At 41.3% G+C, this 23,587-nt stretch overlaps 1 long non-coding RNA gene across 1 annotated transcript in view; it reads left to right on the top strand.

Annotated features, from left to right (window-relative positions):
- Nucleotides 1–23,587, top strand: part of LOC138741677 (uncharacterized) — a 222,028-nt gene that overhangs the window by 100,257 nt on the left and 98,184 nt on the right. The window lies entirely within an intron of this gene.

Genomic DNA, 23,587 nt, shown 5'->3' with positions numbered 1-23,587 from the left:
CAATCCTAACTGATATTTGGCTGGGTTGATTGTCTGGCTGAACTCTGGTGAAGAAGTTGCTCCTGTTGGTTCCTGCTCACCACCAGGTACACGAAGGTGCTATTCAGGTCTCTAGACACTGCATCTATGGATCTCTGGAAGGTCTGTGTGGCATTGTTTAGCTCGACTGGCATTCAGAGAAATTCGAAGAGGCCGAACGTGTCTGCTCAAGCTGCAACTTTCTGGGGGTTGCTGAAAACTGCATCAGCCAGGAGCAGTTGGATGTTCTCGGGCAGTTGCTCCAGGGGTGATTGCTCAAACATGATGAAGTGCTTGTGTTTCCCCTGAGGGCCAGCATCTTGTTCATGGGGGCTGACGGGGGCCTTTCCCCTAGCGCGTCCAAGTGGAGCAGACGTGCCCCTCTCTCACACCATGAGAACCCAAAGGTCTTGATCAGCAAGTCCTTGAAGGTGATGTACGTGCCTTCTGATGGGGGCTCCTGGATGACGTTGGCCACTTGGCCTTCTGTGTACTGGTCCAGGGCGCTCACCATGTGGTAGTACTGGGTGGATTCTGCTGTGATCTGCCGGATCTGGAATTATGCCTCAACCTGGTCAAACCACACGTATGGTTGATTCGTTCAGAAGGTTGGCAGCTTGAGAGCGACCATGTTGAGTGAACAGGCAGCAGTCATCGCTGGGTTTAGATGCTGTCTAAACCATTGGGGTCACCAATTGTAGCCTGCACTACTCTAAAACACACGCCAGGTTAAGCTCTGAGTTTTATTAGGGCTCATGACTGTCTTTTATACTTGCACTATTCCTACTGTGGCCCCCCCTTGGCTGATGTCACATGCATAAAAAAGCGGATTTCCTGTGTGTGGGTACTTTCCAGGCCCTTCTTCCCTGCCTGCTGCAAATTGTGCAGCAAGGCCTCCGCCATTTTGGGGTCGCAGGCCTTTAAGCTGCCCTTGCTGTTCACCTTCTGGTTCGCTTGTTTGGGCCAGTGCTGCTGTGCAGGATGCTAGCCTTTGGTTGCACTCACCACCCAAGCGCCAGCTCAATTGCCGTGGCAGAGGGCCGTGACAATACATTAATAATCTGTAAAATGGGACAGAGTGCAGTCCATCTAAGTTTGCTGATGGCACTAAATTGAGTGGAAAAGGAAATTGTGCAGATGATATGGAGAGTCTGCAGAAAGATGTAGATAAGTGAGTGGGCAAGGGTCAGGCAGATGGAGTACAAAGTTGGTAATTATGAGGTTATCCACTTTGGAAGGGAAAATGGAAGATCAGTGTTATTTAAATGGCAGACGATTGCAGCATGCTGCTGTGCAGAAGGACGGGAGTGCTTGCTTATGTATCACAAAAGCTTGGTTTGCACGTGCAGCAGGCTATAAAGAAGGCAAATGGAATCTTGGTCTTTGTTACAAGAAGGACTGAGTTTAGGAGCAGGAATGTTATGGTGCAACTGTACAAGGTTCTGGTGGGGCTCCATCTGGAGTACTGCATGTATTTCTGGTCTCCTTACTTGATGAACGCTGTACTGACTTTGGAGGCAGTGAAGAGGTTCAGCAGGTTGATTCCAGAGATGAAGGGGTTAGCCTATGATTAAAGATGAGTCATCTGGGGCCATACTCACTTGAATTTAGAAGAATTTTAAAATTATGAAAGGCATAAATTAGATAGAGGTAGGAAAGTTGTTCCCATTGGTGGGGAAACCAGAAGTAGGGAACATTGCATTCAGGTCCAGAGTTGTAAATTTGGGGCGGAGATGAGGAGGAACAACTTTTCCCTAAGGGTGATGAATCTGTGGAATTCATTGCCCATGGAAGCAATGGATGCTATCATTATGAATATATTTAAGACCATGTTGGATAGATTTTTTTTGGCAAGTAGGGGAATTCAGGGATATGGGGCAAAGACAGATGGGTGGAGATGAGTCTCTATCATCAGATCAGCCACGATCTCATTGAATGGCAGAGCAGACACGACAGGCCGGATGGCTGACTTGTGCTCCTAGATCTTATATTCTTATGTAAACTTTGATGCATTTGCACAGGATACTTTTTATTGTGCCTTTACTAAATTAGTAAGAAACATTGGGGATGAGCCAAATTTCTTTAGGCTTCTTAAGAAATGAATCTGAATATTGATGATTATAAAGTGATAGTGCCCTTCTACAGTATATGGGCATGTTCAGGTTTGACATTACATTCACAGTTATGTTTCCTCCATCTCGACTCTTTTTTTCAAATCTGTGGTTAAACTTTTATATGAATAGGAAAGCATATTAGACACAGCTGCATCAACAAGGATAATGTTCATTTATGTGGCACCTTTTGGAATAGGAAAACAAAGAAGGTCCTTCACAGGAGGGAGATTACAAAACCAAATAGAGACAATAGGATGAAGGAAAGAGGTAGGATTTCAGAGCATTTTAAAGGAGGAGATTAAGATGAGATTTTGGAAGAGAATTCAAGTTAACTCCTGACAACTGAAAAAGTCACAAATTGAAAATGGGTGAAATCAGAGAAGGGGCAAGATTTTGGAAATGCAGAAATGTTTGTCAATACATTGAGTCTGCAAAACAATCCCTTTACCTAATATTATAATTGTTCACATGGGCCTTCCTATATATTAGTTCAAAAATCTTTCATGGTTTGACTGGTTGACATTCTCCTTTTTTTCCATCTCACTCTCTTTTTTCCTGAACCTTAAATTATGCCGAGTAATTTGCCAGAATCAACTTTGAACTCTGTTGTATTGACTGATGGTCAATTTAGATCCTAGCTCATCTCCTCAAGCACCAATATTTTTCATAATATTAAACATTTCAGTTCGGTCACTTTGAAGTTTATATCATAACTACATTATTTTTTGTAGTACTTGCAAAAATGAATTCTGAACAATGAAGAAGACTGTGAGCTGTGGACAATGAACCACCCACTTACTTTAAAGAACAATAATATTTGATTAGAAGGCAGAAAATGTCTGTCAGGTATGCCATTAACCTATGGGACAATTAGCTACACCAAGGTTGAACAAAGAAGGCTGGTGAGAAACCAGATGAATAATGGTGCACTCCTACATTTTGCAAGATTTACTGGTTTTTCACCATCCCACAAAGGCTGATTCAGGAACTTTAAGATCATTCTTCAATTAATTATTCCCCTGAGGAGTTAGATTTGTAATAAAACTCATTAAAAATAATTTTCTGCACTGATAGTTAGTATATACTCCCTAGGAGTGATTTCACGGTGAAGAATTGAAAACACAACTGCACCATGCCCTCTGGAAAAAATGGATTTGTCACACCTAATGATAAAAAATGTTCTTAATTTTCCCTCATGATAGATTCTTCAGATGTAGACTGAGTTGAGCAGATGTAAGCTATGACCCATTGTCTTCATCTTCCTCTGATTCATTAATTTTGAATAATATATCATTATAATTTAAGATACTTTTGATGGGATTATATAGTTAGAATTTCTCTTTCAAAACCCATGAGCTTATTTTTGGGGTACCAAAAGTTCAATCATTTACCATCCTGATGGTAACATCAGTGTTGATACAGTGATGCTCAGTGAGGATAGCATGAAACTGATCTAGTCATCATCCATTTATGGAGAGGATGGCCTTTGTCTATATTCTGTTCCGATCGTTGCCTGGTAAGAGTTTGTAAGATGCACTTTAAAGGAGAAGAATCCTCTTATCTGTTCTCCCCATTGCAGATTTTTCTGTGTATTGAGTTTGTTACAACCATACCTTTCTATTCAAAATATGATTTCATATGTAAAACAAACTTGTAATGTGACATGAGTGTACAAAGATTTTTATTAATAAAAATTAATGCCTCATGAGCAAGATGAAGACCATTATTATAGCTTGCATCTGCTCATCTTGGCCTACATCTGATGAACCCATTCATCATGAGAGAAAATGAAGAGCATTCTTTATCTGGGGCATGATGCGGTTTTCTTTTCAATTCTTCACTGTGAAATCAATCCTTGGAAGAAAATACTATCAGTGCAGAAAATGCTGCCTCTAATTTTTCTTGTGCTAGATCAATAGGATTGACAATGACTTCACTGAAGCACAATTGACTGCGCCAAGATTGTCTTTCTGTATAGCAAACAATTGTTTAAATACAAGGAGTGAGAGGATTGGAGAACATGAACTGAAACACAGTGAAAAGAAATGGTTGTCATAGGAAATAATAAAGTTAGAGCTTCAGGACTGTTGATTATTGAAAGAGATCTGAACCCAATTTGAACTCTGATCAAGTATGTTAAATAAGCCAAAGCAATAACTGTGTGGAGAATGCACATTCTCTCAGATCAACAATAGTTGGAACTACAGGTATTGGGGAGTGTTGCTGTTTTCTTTCACCATGAATAGACTTTATTCACAATAAATTATTTGGAGAAAAGAAAACTGTTCTAGGTGCTTTCACAGCCTTAGTCATGTCCATGCATTTCCATCTTTGTACATTGTTACATCCTCTATTTACATCATTAAACTTAAGAAATAGGATATCATCGCAGAAGTAGGCCATATGGCCTATTGAGTTTGCTGCATAATTCCAACACTAGCTGATCCATTCTGCCACCCTGTCCCATTCCCCTGCCTTCTCCCCTTAACCTTTGATACCCTGACTATTCAAATATCTATCATTCACTGCCATAAATACCCCCACTGATTTGGCCTCTATTGCTGCCCAAGGTAGCAAATTTCAGATGTTCACCACTCTCTGGCCTACAAAATTCCTCTGCACCTCTTTTAAATGGGTGCCCTTCAATCCTGAGGTTAGGCCCTCTTGTCCTAGACTCCCTTACCATGGCAAACTACTTTACCACATTTAGTCTGTCCAGGCCTTTTGAGGTTCCCCTCCTCACTCTTCTGAACTCCAAAGAATATATTCCAAGACCCGTCAGATGTTCCTCATGAGCTAATCCCTTCATTCCAGGAATTATTCCTGTAAATCTCCTCTGAACCATCTTCAATACCAGCACATCCTTTCTTAAATAAGAAGCCCAAAACTTTACCCCCATAGTTCAAGTGAGGCCTCACTAATGCCTTATAAAGCCACATCACATCCCTGAATCATATCCTATTCCTCAAGATATGAATGCCAATATTGCATTCACCGCCTTCACCAGTGACTCAAACTGGGGGTTTATCCTGCACAAGGACTCCCAAGTAACTTTGCACCTTTGAAATTTGAATTTTCTCCCCATCCAAATAATACTGCCCTTTTATTCCTTGTACCCAACTGTAAGGTACTGCACTTTCCAACATTATATTTCATTTCCCACTTCTTTGCCCATTCTCCTATTCTAAGTCTCACTCCAGGCTCTCTGTTTCTTCCTCACTATCTGCCCCTCATTTGTGAACTTAGCCTCAAAGCCATTTATTCCGCAATCCAAATCATTAACATACAATGTAAAAAGAAGTGGCCATAATATTGACCATTGTGGAACACCACTGGTAACCAGTAGCCAACTAGAATAGGGTCCTTTTATTCCCATTCTCCATTTCCTGCTGACCAGCCAATGCTCTACCCATGCTCGTGTCTTTCCTATAACTCCGTGCGTTCTCATCTTGTAAAGCAGTTTCATGTGTGGCATCTCGTCAAAGGACTTTTAAAAATCCAAATAATCAACATTCACTGCTTCTCTTTAGTCAAAGCTGCTGTGGTTTCCTCAAAAAATTACAGTAGGTTTATGAGGCAGGACTTCCCCTTAAGGAAACCATCCTGACTGGCCTATCTTGTTGGGCGCCTCAAGATTGATAATTGATTCCAACAACTTCCCAGCCACTGATCTTGTGCTTGCAGGTCTATAATTTATTTTATGATGCTTCCTTCCCTTTATAAACAGTAGAGTAACCTTTGCAATTTTCCAGGCCTCTGGAACCATTCCTGAATCTCTTTATTCTTGGAAGGTCATTACCAGTTGCTGCACAATGTCTGTAGCAACATCTTTCAGAACCCAAGGGTGCATTCCATCTGGTCCAGGAGATTAATCTACCATTCAGCTCCCTAAGCACCATCTCTCTGGTGATCGTGACTGCACTCACATCTCTTCCCTGTTTCTGTCCCCCTTGAAAGTCCAGCATACTGCACACACCTTCCACAGTGAAGAATGATGTAAAATACTCGTTCATTTCCTCTGCCATCATCTTGTCTCCCACTAGAATTTCTCCAGTGTCATTTTCTATCGGTCCTGTATCTACTCTCAAGTCTTTTTTACTATTAATATATTTAAAAATGCTTTTAGTGTCCTTTTTGATATTACTTGCTAGCTTCCTTTCAACCTTTCCTTCCAAATGACCTTCTTAGTTGGCTTCTGCACACTTTTAAAAGCTTCCCAGTCCTCTATCTTCCCACTGATTTTTACTTCTTTGTCTGCCTTTTCTTTGTCTGCCTTTTCTTTTGGCTTTGATTCCTGCCATCAGCCACAGTGGTGCCATTTTCCCATTCAAATAGCTCTTCTTTGGAATACACCTGTCTTTCTTATTTCTCACTGAAACTCCAGCCATTTTTGCTCTACTGTCCTCCCTGCCTGTGTGCTTTTCAATTCCACTTTTGCCTGTTCTTCTCTCATACCTCTATAGTCCTCTTTATTCTACTGGAATACTGATTTTAGTTGCTCCCTTTCAAACTGCAGGGGGAATCGTATCATATTATGATCACTGCCTCCTAAGGGTCCACATACCTCCATCTTGCTTATCAACTCTGCTTCTTGATACAATAAACAGTACCCATTTCAAAATTGCTAATTCCCTGGTCAGCTCAGCCACAAGCTGTTCTAAGAAGCCATCCTGAAGGCCTTTGATAAATTTCTTCTCTTGTAATCCAGTACCAACCTGGTTTTCCCAATCCACCTACATAAGGCAATGGTAAGAGTGCCCTTTTTGCATACCTTCTCTATCTCCCTCAGTAGTTTACCAGCCACATCCTGGCTACTGTTTGGAGGCAACTCCCATCAGGGTTTTTTTAAACCATTACAATTTTTTTAAACCACTACACACAGGTATTCTACAGAATATCTTTTGATCCAATATTTACTCTCTCCCAAGTTTAATTCCATTTTTAACCAGCAGAGCCACCTCTCTGCCTACCTTCCTGTCCTTCCAATACACTGTGTATCCAGAGATATTTAGTTCCCAGCTGTTGTCTTCTTTCAGCCACAGTGTCATACCTGCCAACTTCCAGTTGGACGACTAGATCATTAACCTTATTTATTTTACTGTGGGCATTTAAATTCAAGTCTGTATTCATCACCCTTTTCAATTTTGTTTCAGAAGTATCCTAAATTAAATCCTTAATCTTGCACTTAATCCCTTAATGACTGCCTATACTTTCTCTCAATCTTGCTACACAGTTAATATTCTGCCCTAATCACTGCCCTCTCTTCTAGCTCCCATCCTCCTGCCAAACTAGTTTTAGCCCTTCCCAACAATTCTACCAAACCTGCTCACCACCTTCAGACACTTTCTATTTTGGATCCCTATATAAACTGGTAGTCTGCTCTGGTCACCATCAACGTGGTGGCGTGAGGGATGGACCTGTACTGCAGTACTGAGAGCACCTCACACCTGATGACCAGGTTTTTCCCTGTTGAGGGGGAGCACCATGCTCACAGATTCAATTTCTGGTAGACTTTTGCAATCCACTCTGACCAATTTTTGTTACATGCCTCAACCCCCTCCAAATCAGATCCCCAGCACATTAAGGTAGTCAGATCTGACTCTGAAGAACTGGACCAGTCAGACTAGTTACCAAAGAAAATTGCATCGCTCTTCGACTTAAACTGGCCATAGATGCTGATCTGTCTTCGAACCAATTGTGTCTCAGAACAGAAGGCAGAAACATCATCTACAGGGTATGTACAGTGAGGCCTTAGTCTAAGTGCCTCCACTGCCTGGCAATGCCACTTATGACCTCATCCTTCCTGATGTATTCAGCACAGCGTTCTAGGCACCATACAAATAAGGCTGGAGAGAGCAGGCAACTCTGCCTAATTCCAGGCTTGATGGAGATGTGATCTGTTTCCCACACATTGATTTGGACTGTGCTATGGATGTCCACGTAGAACAGTTTAATCCAGATTGCGTGAATTCCGTTTGAAAGACTTCTCCTGGCCTAAGTTGACTAGGTAGGTGCCCAACCCCTTGTTCTGCACGCAGGTGAAGGTATTACTGAGCAGCAGCTTTCACATTAACAGTGTGCCATAATGAACCTCCTCCCCAAATATGTAGTTGCTCAGATATCCTGCAGTAGCAACATTTCATTCAGATTGACTAACCAACCAGATCAGGATGAGCTTGGTTTTGTGATCTAATACCAGTTCTAACCTAGTTTTTATGAAGTACACTGTTATTACATTGTTTACATTGTATTTGATGGACTCAAGTTTAAACCTGAACTCCATCAGTGAAATAGTTATTCATATGCCAAAGAAATAAAAGTGCATGGAAAGACTGCATTAATCACCATTAACCAGATTGTTTCCATATTATTTTATGAGAGGAGCTTTTCATTGAACAGTGAAGAATTTTAGGTTCTCTTTAATGAATGAGGTAGGTCATTGGAACACTATCAGCCTCATTTACAAAATCTGATCTAATTGATAGTGATCAGATCAATTTCGAGTTGGTCTGTTGGTGCGTCTCTGTTGTCTGGTTATATCATGTCCAAGTGATTGGGCAACAAAGCAGTTTTACAAAGCGTCCATGAATTTGAAACTATGAATGCCACAGAGAGACGAGTAGGTTTCAGTGCTTTCAACACACTATTGTTCTATAAATGGGGCAGAATGATTCTCCTGAGGTTCTGCATACTTTGGCCTTTCTATGAACTCTTTCTGCATTCTTTTTATCCTTGAGAGAAAAGGATCGTCAATAGCACAGCAAAGCACAGTTGGCATAGCAGTTAGCGCAACACCTTTACAGCGCTAGCGATTGGGACTGGATCGGAGTTCAAATCAAGGTGTCTGTAAGGAGTTTGTACGTTCTCCTCTCGACTGCATGGATTTTTTTCTGCGAGCTCTGGTTTCCTTCCACCCTTCAAAAAAGTCCCGGGGATGTAGGTTAATGGAGTGCCAATTGGGAAGCTTGGACTTGGGCTGAATTGGACTGTTACAGTGGTGAATGTCTAAATTAAAACAAAATGTAACTCTGAAACAGCTGCTTTCTGAGCCTCTTGCAATATTGTCTCAAATTTCCTGGATACCATTATTGAAGTCATAATCATTCCAGAAATTTGGGCTGTTCTCGAGCAAAGGAAGTTGGATTCTCATTTCCTATGGTAACTATATGTAAGTATTTGCTTTTTGCTTACCTCCTGTGCAGGAATTATGCAAGATGACTTCCCCTCTGGAAACTTCTGCCCAACCAAATTGTAATTTTGAACATCACTTCAAATATGCTGGCAGTTCAAGAATGTTGACCAGCAGTGAAGGAAGCAAAGAATATATGCATTTTTTTTTTGTGTACCAATTTCTTCTAAAATATTTAAGGAATCTTTCACTCAACATTAGCCTGAATTGTCTGTCTTTATCACCTAATCCTGCTGTGCTCAACAATAGGTAGTCAAAAGGAAACCCAGCTAGTTTATCGCACAAACACATCAAAATGCCATGAGATGAGAATCTCACTCTTCTGGGTCTTCCTTTCACCAATTCAGATGCCATCCTCATTTTTATCTTGCACCTGGCAATGAAACTCGTATTCACAACTAGGTTGGCGCAGAAAGGAGTGATAACACTTCACAATAAAAGACACGTAAATTCACTTTCCCCAGACGGATCATCACACACTTCACTGTTTAAAGCAAACACTTTCCCTTCAGAATACTTTCTGAATAAAGGCACCAGCACCTGGTGTGATTACAAAACATCCACCTAGCTCCAAATCTACCCCTCACCCATCATAATTACTAGACAGCCCTTTTCCTGATCTCAGAACTTCCCATCTTCTGTTATAAAACAATTCTATGCTTTGAAAAACCTTAAATATTACCTCTGCTTTCTATAGATGCTGCCTGGATTGACTGTCTTGTTCAAACTATGTCCTTACTTTGTATGGCAATGTCAGCAATAAGGCAGCAAAAAGAAGCTATTTCCAGCATTTTTTTTTAGTTTGTTTTGAAATACCCAGACACATGTCCTATGGTTTATTATTTATCAACATTAAAATGAGTGGGAGCACCCTGCCTTTGCATATGCTTATGAGTTCCTTTTTGTGGATATCTAAATATACCCTTTCTATTTCCTCTCTCTTCATCTCCCACCCCTACTGACATTCAAAGATCGTCTTGTATAATTTTTGCCACTTTCAATAAACATCGTCTTCTTCTGTTTCCTTCCTGCATTTAAAGAGGAATCATGAAAAGAATGACCTCTGTGGCTCCCTGCTTCACTCTTCCACTGACGCTCTCTCTCCTTCTCCCATACAAGCACTGGTGCAATGCCTGATTTTCTTACCTTGTCCCTTCCCACCATCAGAGGTCCAAACACATCTTCCAGATGAACCACGAGTTTGCTTGCACTTCTTTCAATTTAAAGTAATACCTTTGGTGTCTAACAATGCCATCTTTTTATTGGAGAACCAAAATGCAGATAAGATGACTTTTGCAGAATGTGTCCATTCAGTCTGCAAGTCCAACTCTGAGTTTCCACTTGCCAGTCACTTTAAATGTCTGTCTCACACCTTCTCTGTCTACTCTGCCTTTGGCCATTTTTTCTATTCAAACAATTCTAGCAATTGATCTGTATATTTGGAAAGTTACAGCTGTCAGATCTCAGACTGAATGCAACAATTCCAGATTTTTCAATTTTGTGTTCAGAATCAATTTATTATCATGAACAAATAATAAAATTTGTGGTTTTGTGGCAGCTAACCATGCAAACATTCACCTGACAAAAATAAATAAAAGAATGCATGAAAAGTCAAAGTAAGGCAGTGTCTTTGGGTCAATGATCATTCAGGAATCTAATGGCAACAGGGAAAAAGCTGTCCTTGTGTTGCTGAGTGCTTGCCTTCTGGCTCCTATACCTTTTACTTGATGGTAGCAGAGTGAAGAGGACATGGCTTGGGTGGCGGTGGTCCTTGAGGATATAGGTTGCTTTCTTAAGACACCACCTCTTCTAGATGTCCTCAGTGGAGTGAAGTCTGGTGCCAGTGATGTCACAGGCTGAGTTAACAACCTTCTGGAGATTTTTGGTAAAACGTAGGATTATGTTGACACCGTGGTTAAGTGAAAAACACACACAAATGCTGGAGAAACTCAACAGGTCAAACAGTGCCTTTATGTAGCAAAGGTAAAGATACATCACCAATGTTTCGGACTTGAGCCCTTCATCAAGGTGTGGGGGTACATGAGAGATGTCTGAACATTGAGGGGGGGAGGATGATGAGGGTGGGAGATGATAGGGGGGAAGAACTGCAGGAAGGTGGGGGAGGATTCTAGGCTAGGTGGAGAGAGAAAGGAAGTAGAAACTGGAATATCTAGTTGGAGGGGGGGGGGGGGTGGGGTGGAGAAAGGCAAGCTGATTAGTGGAATGCAGTGAACTCGATGTTCATGCCCTGGGGTTGGAGGATGCCCAGATGAAAAATGAGGTGTTGTTCCTTCAATCTGCAGATGGTCAGGGTGGAGTGGTGTGAAAGGCCATGGACAGACATGTTAGCTTGAAAGTGTGACTCAGAATTGAAATGGTTGGCTATAGGGAGGTCACTTTTGTTGCAGAGATGATGTGCTGGGCGAAACGATCTCCTAATCTGCAATCAGTCTCTCCAATGTAGAGAAGGCCACAGAGGGTGCACCGGATGCAGTAAATAAGTTCTTTGGAGGTATAGGTGAAGTGTTGTTTCACCTGAAAGGTCTGTTTTCGGATCTTGGACCATGGTGAGGGAGGAGGTGTGGGTGCAGGTATTACACCTCCTATGACCACAGTGGAAGATGGCGGGGGGTGATGGGTGGGGAGAGAAGAGTGCACAAGGGAGTTATGGAGGGAGTGGTCCTTATGGAAAGGTAAGGGGGGGGAGAAGGAAAAATGTGTCTGGTGGTGGGTCCTATAGTAAGTACTGGAAATTGTGTTGCATAAGATTATGCAACCAAAAATTGGCACATAATGTGTTGGATGTGGAGGCTGGTGGGGTGGTAGGAGAGGATAAGGGGGATTCTGTGTTTATTGTTTCTAGGGGCGGGGGCCAGGGCAGATGAGCAGGGAATGGAGGAGATGCGGGTGAGGGCCGAGTTAATAGTGGTGGAGGGGAAGACATGTTTGTGGAAGAAAGCAGACATTTCAAGGATTTTGGACTGGAAGATCTCATCTTGGGAGCAGATGGAGAAACAGAGAGAAGAGGATGGAGTCCTTGCAGGGGACAGGTAGTTGTTCTCCTGAGCATTGGCACCTCTGTACCAGACAATGATGCAACCAATCAGAATACTCTTGATCCTCTCCACTATTGAGCCTTTGATGAGGACCAGTTTGTGTTCTCTTGACTTCCTCCTGAAGTCCAAAATCCTCTCCTTGGATTTGCTAATGTTGAGTGCAAGATTGTTGGTGTGACACCACTCAACTAGCTGATCTATCTCCCTCCTGTACGCTTCCTCATTGCCATTTGTGATTCTGCCGACAACTGTGGTGACATTGGAAAATTTGTAGATAGCATTGGAATTGTACCTTGCCTCACAGTCATGGGTTCATAGTGAGTAGAGTAGGGTTCTAAGCACGCATCCTTGAGCTGCACTTGTGTTGATAGTCGGTGAGGAGGAGACATTGTTTCCAATTGATACTTCCAAGGATCCAGTTACAGAGGGTCGTGTAGAGGCCCAGGGTTTGGACCTTGTTGACCAGCAAATGGGGAACTGTTGTTGACAAAGAGAAGTTATATGCATGAGTTGTTGTTCTTGAGATGATCCAAAGCTCAGTGGAGATCCAGTGATGCTTCTGCTGTGGGGTGATTGCGACGCTACGTGAATTGTTGGAACTAATCAGAGGATATTAACCTGAAATGTCAACTTAAATTTTCTTTTAATGGATGGTACTTGAACTGGGTATTTACAGCATTTGCTTTCATTTCAGATTTCTAGCAACTGCAGATTTGTATATCTAATATACATAAGAAATGAAATATGGCATTCGGAAACCACACAGCACAGCTCAGGAGCAGGCCAAACAGCCCAGTTCTTTAATGAATCCTCCTTTTGTGCATGACATTGTTACAAATAGTTCAACTTTTGAAATATGTGCTCTATCTTGCTTTTTATTGATCCAGTATGTGATAAATGTAAAATTTTTAATGCATCATTGATACATATGTTTTGGACTTGCCCTAGTTTAGAAAAATTTTGGAAAAGTATTTTCAAACGGTATCAGTCATTTTTAAGCCCAAATTAGAACCACACCTCTTAATGGCTCTGTTTGGTTTTTTGCAAGAAGAGGAAATACTCTTGACTCCATCTCACAAACTAATTTTAACTTTTACCTCATTGATAGTTGGACGGGCAATTTTGATGAAATGGAAAGATAGTACCCCACCTACGCATATTCAATGGTTACAGGAGGTCATGCCCTTCCTAAGTTTAGAAAAAAAATCAGATATAATGTTAAAGAGGTAAAGGTGAATATTTGCAAGATGTGGGGCTCGTTCATGGAGTATTATCGTAATTTAAAGAATTAGGGTGTTTGGACGCTCCTGGAGTAAACCTTACAAATCAAACTAGTTAAATATTTTATTCAGTGAAAACATTATTATGATAGTTGTTGCAGGATTGCTTTCTCTCTATGTACCACTGAAGATAAAATATCATGTTTTCAGTGAATTGGAACTACTGAAGGGGTACTTATCTGAATTTCCAACAAGAGGTCAAATTCTCGGTCTTGTTCATGATGCTGCAGGTTATGCCTTAGTAATGTAATTCAATTAATGATCAACTGCCCTTCATTTCATCTGATGGCAAGTCCAGCTTTTGTTCATCAATCTACTTTTATCTTTGGACTCCAGCTGAACCCTCTCTTGTTGGCCATCTAATGATGTCCAATTTCACAGACAAGTGTTTTGGCTTCAGGCTAGTTTGTTCTTTATTGATGCATTACATTTCATATTGACTCAGTTACCTCTGTAAGTCACAAACCTTTTTCTAAGCTGTGCTTGTCAGGTTGAAGAGTTATTGGAAGAGATGAGCTTGCATGTGGTATATAAGATCACACTTATTTGATTTTAAAAAAAAAACTGCCAGTGGCCAAAACAAGATAATCTCAATGCCCACACTTCTTTGGTATCTTCCATTTGACCTGTTTGAATCTGCCAGTCAACCATGAGCTAATAACTATGTCGTAAATAAACCTAACCAGGCAGAAAGTCTTCATCCAGCAAAAGTTGAAGAGCTCATGGCCTTGCTTGAAGATACTAAATGCAGCAGGCATCTCATTAAAACAAGTAATTTAACATGGCATGAATAAAAGGAGTAAAAGGTACAGAGAATAAAGTAGAAGAATATAATCAACTTGAAGAGCCTTACGCACCATTGCTTATGTGGTCAGTTTGAGTTAGCATCAATCCTTTCACTGCAAAGACCCAAAGTTAGGTTCAGAGAAATGCTTCAATCCATTTGCATCTGTTTGCTATTTATATCATATAGCATGAAGTCCACCAGTACCGTAACTTACTTTGCCATGCAGAGACATGAAGCAAAACAATTTTGTTTTATATTTTTATATTCCTGTTTTTCTGCTTGAGTTCCTTCAGCTCTTTCTTGCTTTTACTATAAACCATTTGAACTGATTATGTGAAGACACCAGTTCATGATACCATATGTGTGATAAACTTAGGTTTGCAAGTGATTTGAGTTAACTCAATCACTCTTTTGTTTTGCTTCCCACCACAATAGATTAGATATTCTTTGAATGTTAAAGCACCTCAATTTTTGCTCCAGAAAAAAATCATTTGATCCATCCAGCATTACTTCATATTGTAACTTAGTCTGCACTTTGATGGTTAATGATAAATGATAATGCACAAGCAAATTATACCGCAATCAATGGAGACACAACACTGCTCTGCAGGGTCTTACTGCCTGGTTCTGATGCCAATTGCTCCATTCAGACTTTAAGCAGCCTGTTAAAGGAGCTGATGGTATTTTGCTTTTAAATTCTGCAACCACGGAGGTCTGTGCCCAACATAGTGTTTCCTATGCTGGGCAGTATATCACAAGGGGTTGCAGACTCTGGGGGAGCATTGGACTGACATAGGGCACCCCTCAGCAGTGAAAGGACCCGCACAGGATGGTTGATGACCTAGTTGAAGGACCTGCATAGGCTGCAGGCTGTCGGAGACTGGCTGATGGGAACTGAGATTAGAGAGGGTGCTGAGGGCAAAAGCGACTCCTGAAGGCACCCTTCAGAAGGCTTACTGATCAGATTGAAAGTTTGGACCTGGAGCTCAGGCTGCCAATAATTTGAACAGGAGTCTGGGAGCATTGGAGGAGAATCCATGGACACTGAAGGCACTCTCTTTTGCCTCTTTTTTAAGTTGTTAGGGGTGCTCAATGATGATCATAGACTCTGTTTGCCTTATGGCAGAACAAAAGTTGAAGTATATCATGTATATTACATTTTTATGTATTATTACATGACAATGAAAGGAACATTTGAACAGTGAAATGGGTGGAAGCTGGGGAAAGGTGGATGGCAGGTGGAAGTGCATGATCCCACAGCACTATAATTTCTAGGCGTTGGCATGGTGAACAGCTGCAGAGGGGGGATAGCCAGAAAAAAGAGATGAGGAGGAATGGACAATAACTGACGAACATGTGGATGCAGGAGAGGAGAGGTTGATTGGCAGATAGTCAGGAGGGAGAGGGTAGTTTGAAGTGTTATCTAAATTCAGCACATCCCAACATTGAGGGTCAGGTGTGGCATGAGGTGTAGGCAATTGTATAAGATCTACATAAAATTGCTTATGAATTGATATGCATGAAATTATTTTTATGGTTTTAAAATTCATTAAGGTGCATCACAAAAATGACAAAGGAATGTTTGTATTCACATTCTGATTTACCACATTGCCTCTACAGTAAATTCAAAATATAGTACATTATCCAAAATGGCAAAAAAATACCAAACCAGAAATAGAGCACAAACCACAGGGAAATGAATTGAGATGAACATCTATTTCAGATAATTATGGTTGAGGGGAGAACTTCTATGGGAAGTGCCAGCTGATCTTTAAAGTTTACTCAAAAAGTATGTGAGACATTTGTTGTTTTCTCATCCAACCCACAATGGTTGGATGAACAATGTAAAAGTGCTTGCTGCTTTAACACAATTAGAAGAGGTTGCTATTTGCAGTAAAGTGTAATATAAAGAAATTTGAATTTCTAATCATACTCAGAACTGCTCAAAATATGATGAATACATGACAATTGCTGTGTAATTCAAGTCGAGTGAAGTTTATTGTCATCTGATTGTACAAGTGCAACCTGACGAGACCGTGTTCTCCAGTCCTTGGTACAAAACATGCAGACACACAACCAGATAGAGCTAACACACAATACATGTGTAGGACAAGTATTTTATCTATACAAATAAATAAATATTGGATGGTTAGCATTACCAGTTCCTTTCTGACTGAATGTGGGAAGAAGCTATTCTTCAAGCTGGTGGTGCTGGCTCTGATACCCCTCCGTGGTGGGAGCAGCTGAGAGCTGTGTGCAGGTGGAATGATCCCTTAATGATTTTGCGTGCCCTCTTCAGACAATGATCCCAGTAGATCACTGATGGGTGAGAAGGGGGGAGGGGGATGTGGGGGAAGAGAAAGGAGAGGGAGACTCCAGTGATACTCTCTTGTGATTGTGATGGAATAGCAGTGATGGAAACTTGGTTTAAAATTATAAGCTTGTAGCGGCGGCTACTCTGCTCCTGCAATAACACACGCAACCAGACGGGTTGAGCTCGGTGAGCAGACTGGTTTATTGCAGGCTGCTGGGCTGCACTTGTACTCCCAGCCTGGACCTGGCTGAGAACTGCACTGGAGGGCCCTGACATCACACGGCCGTCACGTGGTCCCCAAGCGCGGTTTCTGAGCCCCGAGCTGGAAGGAAGGGAAACCCCCGACGGCGCCATTTTGGCCGGCTACCCCGCCGTGTGGCTTACAAGCGGGGCCGGTTTGCCAGCCTTGTGGTGAGCTGCCACAATCTCTCAATTCCTTAGTCTTTGTATCCTAATGTTTTCAGAAAAGAAAATTAAGGAATGAACTGCAGTGGACAGAATTTAAATTCAAGTTTAAAAAATGAACAGCTATTTATTCTTGCACACATAAATAGCAAATTCTACATGTGAATAGTAAGTGATTATAAGTAAGTGGTTGATGAAACCGTCAATGGCAGCTATTCATCTGCTTTAGAATGGGGACTGCTGGAGGCTGCACATTCAAGTTCACCTCAGTAGATCAAGGGATGTGTCAGCACTAGGAGTTCTCTCATTTCTTATTGGAGATAAAGTAAATCCAGACCTAACAAGCTCTTGGTAAATTCAGTCAACAAACACTCAACTTATCAGACAATTCTGCATAGCCTTCTTTTAATCTCTGTCCTCTGATTCCAGTAAACAGCAAATATGAATGATCCTCCCATGGATTACACAATGTCTAATGTCATTAGTTAGTATAGTATCTGTCCAGTCCAGACAGCATGCAATATTTTCAGAGCTTGGAAAGCCTTTCAGTTGCTTTGTTGTTTCTGTGTAAACAGCACTCTCCAGGAATATCATCTGTGAGTTTGATGTCCAGTTTGAAGGGAGAATTAAAGGTGGAAGAGATATTGATCTGAACTCTTGGGTGAACATAAAAGATCCTAAAACAGTCAATGACCTCAGTGCAACTTAAATGAAAACTCTTAGCTGCTTAGTTTGCAGAAAATAGGTGTCAATGTATGTTTACAGGGAATATTACAACTGAAAATGATTCCTTGAAGTTGAAATGATTTATGGCAGACTCAAATAAAATGAAGCTGAAAGAAGAGGGTTAAGATGAAGAGAAATAGTACACTTGTATTACACCATTATCATTACTTGTTCCTCCAGAAAAAACAATGCAACCTCAAAGGCTGAGACTGAGGGAAGAATGAAGAGGCCTCTGTAAATAAGTCGGGGTGCACCTCTGAGCACCTTTGCTTCCCAGTCGTGAAGTTTTAGCTGATGGCCAGAAGGGTTGTTCAACATTCGTGGCTGTGACAGACCAATATTTGGTCTAATTGTCGATAAAGTGTGTTACAACTGAACCATAAATAAATTACTCCTCCTCGTGTCCGAACCAGTTTGCCAAAGCACCAAGATGGTGCTCCTTACCTGCATGCAAACTGCCTAAAAAAAGGATCCAGAGATCAGGGCATTCAGTAGGAGGTCGTGGGATGCTGGATTGTGGGAGGCTCGAGTCACTGGATTACACAAGAACTCTTATGAGGATCTGAATGATTACAACAGGGCCGTTACGGATTTAGTCAAAACAGCTGTGGACAAGTGTGTCCCCACCAAATCATTCAGGGTCTTCCTCAACTGGAATCCTGGCTAAACAATGAAATCCAGAACCTGTTGAGAGCCAGATCACAGCATACAAGTCTGGATATCAAGAACACAACACAAGAGCAGCTATGTCCTAAGGAAAGTCGTCTCCTAGGCAAATTGAAGATTCTAGAAGAGAATGGAAACAAGGAAGGATACCTGACAACAAAGGCAGGGTCAAAATGATGTAACCTGCTACAAAACCAAATCCGGTGCAGTAAGCGCCAGCAAAGCTTCAGTCCCAGATGAGCTCAATGCCTTTATGCCCAATTTGACTACTAATTTCATGCACCACTATGTTCTCTGATGGTCCTCAACTCTCAGTACCTGAGGATGATATGCAGGCTGCCAGCAGGAGAGTGAACCCAAGGAAAGCATTTGGTCGGGATTGAGTACTAAAAATCTATGCCAAATAACTGGGTAGTGTATTCGACCAGTAGCACTCATATCCACAGTGATGAAGTGTTTTGAGAGGCTGGTTGAAGCATATCTGCTCCTGACTGAGCAATGACATGGATCCATTCCAATTTGCCTATTACAGCAATAGGTCTATGGCCAATGCCATCTCACTGCCTCTACTCAAAACCCTGGAACACCTGGACAACAAAAAAGTATACATCAAGATGCTCTTTACTGACTTTCATTTGACATTCAACATCATCATCCCCTCAAAACTAATCAGAAAACTCCAAGTCCTTGGCCTCAATACTCCTTTGTGCAATTAGATTCTGGCTTTCCTCATCTCCAGATCCTAATCAGTGCGGATTGGCAAGAAATTCTCATCCACAATCTCCATCAGCACACAAGCACCAAAGGGTTGCATACCAAGACTTCTGCTCTGCTCATTCTATGTTGTGTGGCTCGGTACGACAACAACACCATATTTAAACTTGCTGACAATACCAGCCTAGTCGGCTGTAGCAAAAGGGGCAATGTCATCAATCAGGAGGTAGATTGAAATCTTTGCTGAATTGTGTTCTGAGGCACAAAAATCTATAGATGTTCTGACTGTAGTAAAAATATATAAATGCTGGAAGAAACTCAGTAGGCTCACAGCATTTGTAAGAGATAAAGATATTATTGAGGTAGGAGTTTAAAAAATGCAAGTGCTCGAATTAAAAGGATCAGGAAAAGGAAAGAAAGAGCAGGGGAGCAACATAGACCAATAGACAAAGGGTGATAATTGGAGATAGGAGGACTGGAGAAGAAAGGGAGAATTGATTGGGGGAGCAGGTGACTAAGGAAATAAGGTTTGAAATAAAGAAACGGGGGGAAAATGAGAGAGAAAGACAGAACTAGAGGAAAGGAGATCTATGGGTGGGGAGGGGCGAGGGATTTAACAGAAACTAGAGAAGTGTATGATAATTTCATCTAGTTTGAGAATGACTAGAAGGAAGATGAGGTGTTGTTCCTCTAATTTTGTAGGTCGTGTCAATTTGGCAGTGTATGGTCCATGGACAGAAACTGGAATGGGGTGGGGAATCAAAATGGGTTATCACTGGGAAATTCTCGCTACTGTGGCAGACAGAACCAAAATGGTCCACGAAGTGATCTACCAGTTTGTTTCCAGTCTCTCTGACATAGACTATGCTCCCACAATGGGAGCCCCAAATATAATAGGTGGTCCCTGCAGATTTACAAGTGAGTTGTTGCTTCACTTGGAGGGACTATTTGGGGTTCTGAATGATGGTGAGAGGGGAGGTGTGGGTGTAAGTGTATTACTTCCTCTGGTTACAGAGGTCAAAGCCAATTAGGCAATTGGTGAGAAGGGAGGAGTGGATGAGGGAGTCATAGAGAAAGCAGTCATTATGGAAGGCAGAGCGGGGAGGAGAAGGGAAGGTGTGTCTGGTGGTGGGATCATGTGGTAGAAATGGGGGAGGATAATGTGTTGGATGCACATGGGTGTGGAGGGTTCCAAAACGGATGTGTTAGTAATGGAGGATATGGAGGTGAAGGTGGAGTTGATGGTATTAGAGGGGAAGGCACATGTTTTGAAGAATGAGGACATCTTAGATGATCTGGCATGGAAGACCTTGTCCTGGGAGCAGATGAGCTGGTGTACTAACAACAAGCTCTCACTCAATGTCATCAAGACCAAGGAGCTGATTGTAGTCTTTAGGAAAGGAAAATCAGAGGTGTTCCATTCGGTGATCATTGGTGGATCAGAGGTGGAGAGGGTGACAAATTCAAATTGATGGAAGTAACTCTATTGGAGGACCTTTCCTGGACCCATCATACTAATGCCACCAGCACCTCTACTCATTCTAGTAATTTGCGGAAGTTTGGTACGTCATTGGTAACCTTGGCAAACTCTACAGATGTGTGATGGAAAGTGTGCTGACCAAAGGCATCACAGCCTGGTAGAGGGGCTCTGCAAAGGTAATGATCACAGCCCAGTATATCACAGGCAAAACTCTCCCCACCATTGAGAACATCTACATGGAATACTGCTATTGGAGAACAACATCAATCATCAAAGATTCATAACACCAAGGACATGCTTTGTTCTTGCTGCTGCCATCAGGAGAATACAGGTGTCATAAGACTTGCACCTCCAGGTTCATAGCTGATACCCTAAAACATCGGACTTCTAAACAACGGACTAATTCAGAGACTTATTTGAACAAACTCTCACATTTAAACAGTGAACTGACTAATTAAGCTTAGTCAGTTGTTGTTCATTTTGATCTTCCCAATGGGGTTAAAAACCTTCAGAAAAGGAGAACTTAAAAAATGGAAATAAATGTTATGTGTTGATTGCTATACCTTGAACTGGTTAGCATTTTCTCAAAAAAGTATGCATAATTGTAACACATTTCCAGAAGGAAAATTGCTGATGTTACGACTGGATTGTATTGATCTTCCTCGAATTTTTCAGCCTCAAGAGGCTTCCCTTAATGAAGTACAGCTTTCAAATGACCTCCACTAAACAACATGTCACATTGTTAAGTACAAAAGAACTCAAAGGTTGATGAGATGATGTTAGTGTGATTAGTTTGTTAAAAGCAAGGCTCCATTTTGTTGATCTGTGACTGAGTGAGATTGAGAGCATTGTCAATACCAATTTCACACTATGCTCTATTGGTTGCAGGGGAGTTGAATGACTGGCTAAAACAGCTCAGCTGACATGATACATTAGAAATCTATCTCACCCATGTTGCTGTTCAGGTGCACTGTTTCTGAATTCTCTTTTGACAAGGTTACGAATGAAGTGGTCACTGAGAAAAGACAAAGTAAATAAGTGGCATTTCCTTGTCACTGGCAGGTGTGCTTTTGACCAGCAGCCCACAGGAGAAAATATTCTTAATATCAGAATTCCAGTCTCCTGAATGTTCTCAAGCTGAAATGTTAATCCATTATTTTTTTAAACTGAGACTGAAGAATTGGTCATGCTTTTCAACCTTTTTCTTCAAGCCCAATATGATTTACTCCATTGAGGAAGAAACTTAAAACGGCACATCCCAAGGTTGGGGGAGGAGCTGTCGTGGATTGAAAATTGCTTATAAATAACAGCATCTTTGTGAAAAACATTTACAGGAAATGACTGGCTTCCTGCTGTATTCTTTGTAGTTTTGAGTTTTGGTGGGTGATGGAAAGCATCCTGAGGAAATTATGAGCAATAAAGTTTGAAGGGCATGCATTAAATGTTAGATCATTTCCATAAGATTCTAACCGTACACCTAAAACCAAGAGGCTACTCTCTAAATCAGCCATTCCCAACCAATTTTTGGCTATGGCCCCCTAAGGACTCTGCTCAAGGTTTATGGGCCCTCTTCCCTGTGAAGCAGTCAAGTTTAGTTGGTTCCTTCTGTGCTTCTCTCTACCGACTGCATAAAAAACATCAAAAATATTTCATGATTTCAGTCTGTGGACCCCCTTAAAGGTGCTGTGGCCCCCTAGGTGAGCCGAATCGTCCCTGTTGAGAATGGCTGATCTAAATTGTACACTTATGGCTCTGGTTAGCAGCACACGCTTAATTTAAAGTTCACAAGTTTGAAATTGATACTTCTTAAAGGAACTGGAATAGACTGTATGCTTATCTTAATAAATTTTCCAGCCAGCTTCAGGTAGGTCAGGTAGGTGAAAATTGGATTTTGAGATTATGGATTGTTCTCCTTGTGAGAGAGGAAAGTTTTCATCTACTATGAAGAATCGTCCTGCCATCTGTCCAGCCAAATCTCCAAGCTCAGCAATGGGAGGAATGTATTACCATCCCACGGCCACAAAGGTTGAAGTGTTTATTTGTTGAGAGTCTTACAAGCTAGCTGAATATGCTGCAGATTAGGACTCCGTGGTGTAACAGATCTCACTGAAATGTTCCATTCAAAGATAGATAATTAAATTTTATTCTCTTGCTAGGGGCCAACAAAAGATAGAACTTTGCTGGGATTATAGTCTTCTACATCCAATATTCAATTCACAGAGATGCTGGGTTAGTGCAGAAAATGTAATAATTAACAGATTCTTGAATATATTTATCCTCTTGGCTAGAGAGTTACAAAGATTCACTAACTTCCTTGTGAAGTAATTTCTGAAGAACTGACCCTTTATTTCAATACCGTGATAGCCCACTACAAGGAAAACCATATTCTAAACTTCATCTCTCCAGTCAAGCCATGCCTAAATTTTATACATTTCAATATCACCTGTAATTCTTCTAAGCTCTGGAGATCACAGACCAAGTTTGCCTAATTATTCTTATAAATGATCCATCTGGTAAGACTTGGCACTATTGTTCTATTGAAGAGATATTCTTCAGTACTGCATAAAAGTACCCTGCATCTCCTACAGAGGAGATGCACTTTGGGTGGAACAGTGTCATTTTCTCCCTTTTCCCCCCCCTCCCTTCCCTCCCTCCCTCACCCCCCCCTTCCCATTTATTCAAAGTTCAATCTATAAGATGCATTAAACCCATTAAACAATGTCGTCACTTAATAAAAATAATCAAGAAATTTTCGTCTTTTACTTTTATATATTGAGTCAGTTCATTTCGTTGTCTTCTGCTTCTGTCATTTTAGGTGGTGGACGTCCGTGGTAGGAT

This window comes from Narcine bancroftii, chromosome 8 (assembly GCF_036971445.1).
Source record: "Narcine bancroftii isolate sNarBan1 chromosome 8, sNarBan1.hap1, whole genome shotgun sequence".
Taxonomy (NCBI): domain Eukaryota; kingdom Metazoa; phylum Chordata; class Chondrichthyes; order Torpediniformes; family Narcinidae; genus Narcine; species Narcine bancroftii.
The sequence above is the reverse complement of the archived record's forward strand: the minus strand, read 5'-3'. Positions and strand labels throughout refer to the sequence as shown.